The sequence below is a fragment of the Mobula hypostoma genome, chromosome 11 (assembly GCF_963921235.1).
Source record: "Mobula hypostoma chromosome 11, sMobHyp1.1, whole genome shotgun sequence".
Taxonomy (NCBI): Eukaryota; Metazoa; Chordata; class Chondrichthyes; order Myliobatiformes; family Myliobatidae; genus Mobula; species Mobula hypostoma.
Genome location: NC_086107.1, coordinates 4,758,126 through 4,761,274, shown reverse-complemented (window position 1 = coordinate 4,761,274; position 3,149 = coordinate 4,758,126). Strand labels below are relative to the sequence as shown.

Here is a 3,149-nt window from a genome sequence, read left to right as displayed (position 1 = left end):
CTCCACCTTCCAGTAGCTGGCCCGGACCCCAGAGTATGTGCAGCATAGATCTCACATGGCAACGTCAGAGACTTCTGAGCCAAGAATCCGGAGCAGCAAACATCCTGCTGGAGCAACTCAGCAATGGGGCGTCATCTTTCACGTGCTCTGCAATCCCGCAGAACTCAGTTTAACCCCCGCTGCGCCTACAAATGGCAGTAAGGCTTCTAAAGCCTGCCGCAAACTCTGCACAGTTTCAGGCGTCTGTGATTCCAGCAGTTAAACATGTATCATTAGACAAGGGTCAGGGGTTAGGACAGTTAAACTGCTCAGCTTGTTCAGTGAACTTGACGAATGTCTTGTCTCCCAGTGTGGTTCAAACCAAAAGAGTCTGTTTTGAAAGCAATGTATCTGACCCCTCCGCTGAGAGCAAAATATCCTGCTTTCTGCAAAGATTGTTCCACAGAATTCAATCCATAAATTGATTAAACATTCATAAATTTTTGCACTAATGTCTTGTTTCGCTGTCATTTTCTTCCCTGCCTTGCATAATTTAGATATAATTCATGCATAATGTATGTTCTGTACGTTCAGAATCAGATTTGTTTTCACTGAAAACATCCAAAGTATTTATTGCTTCTGAGGATGTGCGGAAAGCTTCTTATGAACACGGCTGCATTCAAAGTTCAAAGTAAATGTATTATCAAAGTACATATATGTCACCACATACAAACCTGAGATGCATTTTCTTGCAGGCATTTACAGTAGACCCCCAAGAAGACCACAACCTTGTTGTGACTTTGAGGCTTTCTTGTTTCAAACACCAGGGGAGCTATGTTGGCGGGAGTCAGGGCTTTGTACTTTGGCTCTTAGTAGGATCACCCATGCCAAACAGGTCAAAGGGCAGAGGCCACACTAGGAGTGGTCCACCAGTCCTCCAGGTTCAGGGGTTCAGCTCAGGGCTAACAACCCCGACTGATAAAACAAAATAGTTACAAAAACAGCAATGAAAAATCCTCTACATCTGAGTTTGACAGCATTCCTGAGTCTACACCTGGGACTTGCATGAGTGACAGTAGTGAAACTGAGAAGAGGTTACTGACACGATGAGGAAGTCCGAACACTGTGTTTCATCAATCTTTATTCTGCATAATTTTTTATAGTTTCTACTGTTACTTCTTTATTTTCCTGTAAATGCCTGCAAGAAAATGACGCTCAAGGTTGTATATGGTGTCATATGGTGTAGCAGTTAGTGTGACACTATTACGGTTCAGGACATCGGAGTACAGAGTTTTATTTCAGTCTGTAAGGAGTTTGTACGCTCTCACAGTGACTGTGTGAGTTTCCTCCGGGTGCTCCAGTTTCCTCCCACAGTCTAAAGATGTACCAGTGAAATAGCCCTGGTTTAAGACTATGCTTTATTTCATTAATACAGTTATGCTGTTGGGAATTTTACTTTCTGCAGATTTTCCCAAAATTGCAATGTGTTCCTTTAATTGCATTATACAACCAAGTAATTCAGTTCATTGATAAGTTGGGTTTGTTGAATTAGCCAATAGGATATGTCTTGTTAACATTTTGTCTTATAAGGTTCCCTAGAACAGTCCCTAGAGGGTTTGGGGGTAGCCATTTTCTGGAGAGAGTGCAGGAGTGCAGGAGAGCGAATGAAGGAAAATGGAAAAGGGCAACAAACATAGAAGAACATGAATTCATTTGAAGGAGAGATGTACTGTTGGAATATCCTCATGCAGAAGTTAGTTTGACAGAGAACGTACAGACAAAGAGCTCCATTGATAATGTACACACTATAGACTAATTAATATAAGTGCAATGAGCCCTTTTCTTTATTGTGTTTGTTATAGTTTAAAATACTTTGTCATACACAATTTTAATCTAAGATTATACTGGTGTGAGCCAAATTATTGCTTCTTGGTGAGTGGTGATTTTGCATGGGTGTGTAGGTGTTCAGACAAGAGAGAGCCTCATTTTCCCTCAAAGGGACAATCAAACTTTTATGTTTGTGTCTACCCAGATCATATTTACCCTAGACATTTATTGGAAATGGCCTTTTCATTATTATTCCTCATGCATTGTCGCGTCATGTTGCTGTTAGTTTGTTTTCACAGTAGTAGCTAACCCATTATGAGCCTACGATGAGAGGGTTAAACCAGTTGGTAGGTTAATAGGTTATTGTAAGTTGTCTTTTAATTAGGTTAGGGTTAAATATAGGTTATTGGGCAGTATGGCAAGTTGAGTTGGGCAGACCTGTTTCATGCTGTATCTCTAAAAAAAAAATTAAATATCTGTCCTTTGATAGTAAATTCCCTTTGACTTTACTTTTCACTTATCATTTCAATGAGGAGAGAAGTTTATTAACTTCAGAAACAGAATCAGTCAGAATCAGATTTAATATCACTGGCATGTGTCATGATATTTGTTGGTTTGCACCAGCGAACAGTGCAATACATAAGAGCAAAAACTAAATTACAATAAGAAGTAGATATAAAAACAAGGGAAAAAGTGGTGAGGTAGTGTTCATAGGTTCATTGTCCATACAGAAATCTGATGGCGGAGGGGAAGAAGCTGTTCCTGAGTTGCTGAGTGTGTGCCTTCAGTCTCCTGTACCTCCTCCTTGATGACAGCAATGAGAAGAGAGCATATCCTGGGTGATGGGGTCCTTTAATGATGGATGCTGCCTTTCTGAGGCATTGCCCTTAGAAGATGTCCTGGCTGATGGGGACATAGTGTCCATGATGGAGCTGACTGATCTTAGATTTCCGCACCTTCTTCTGATCCTGTGCAGTGGCCCCTCCATATCAGATGGAATTGCAACCAATTTGAATGCTCTCCATGGTGTATCTATAGAAATCTGTGAATGCCTCTGGTGACATACCAAGTTTCCTCAAACTCCTAATGAAATATAGTCACTGTCGTGCCTTCTTTGTAACTGCGTCAATACATTGGGCCCAGGATAGATCCTCAGAGATTTTGACACCCAGGAACTTGAAACTGCTCACTCCTTTCACTCTGGTCCCTCTGAGGACTGGTGTGTGTTCCCTTGATTTCCCCTTTCTGAAGTCCACGATCAGTTCCTTCCTGACGTTGAGTGCAAGGTAGTTGCTGTGACACCACTCAACCAGCTGATCGATCTTGCTCCTGTACATCTCCTC

At 41.5% G+C, this 3,149-nt stretch overlaps 1 long non-coding RNA gene across 1 annotated transcript in view; it reads right to left on the bottom strand.

The window, feature by feature from the left end:
- Positions 1-101, bottom strand: part of LOC134354219 (uncharacterized) — a 10,238-nt gene extending 10,137 nt beyond the window's left edge. The window contains exon 1 of the long non-coding RNA XR_010019732.1: positions 1-101. This exon is cut by the window's left edge and continues 11 nt beyond it. This is a non-coding gene — a long non-coding RNA (uncharacterized LOC134354219).
- Positions 102-3,149: the final 3,048 nt, after the last annotated feature.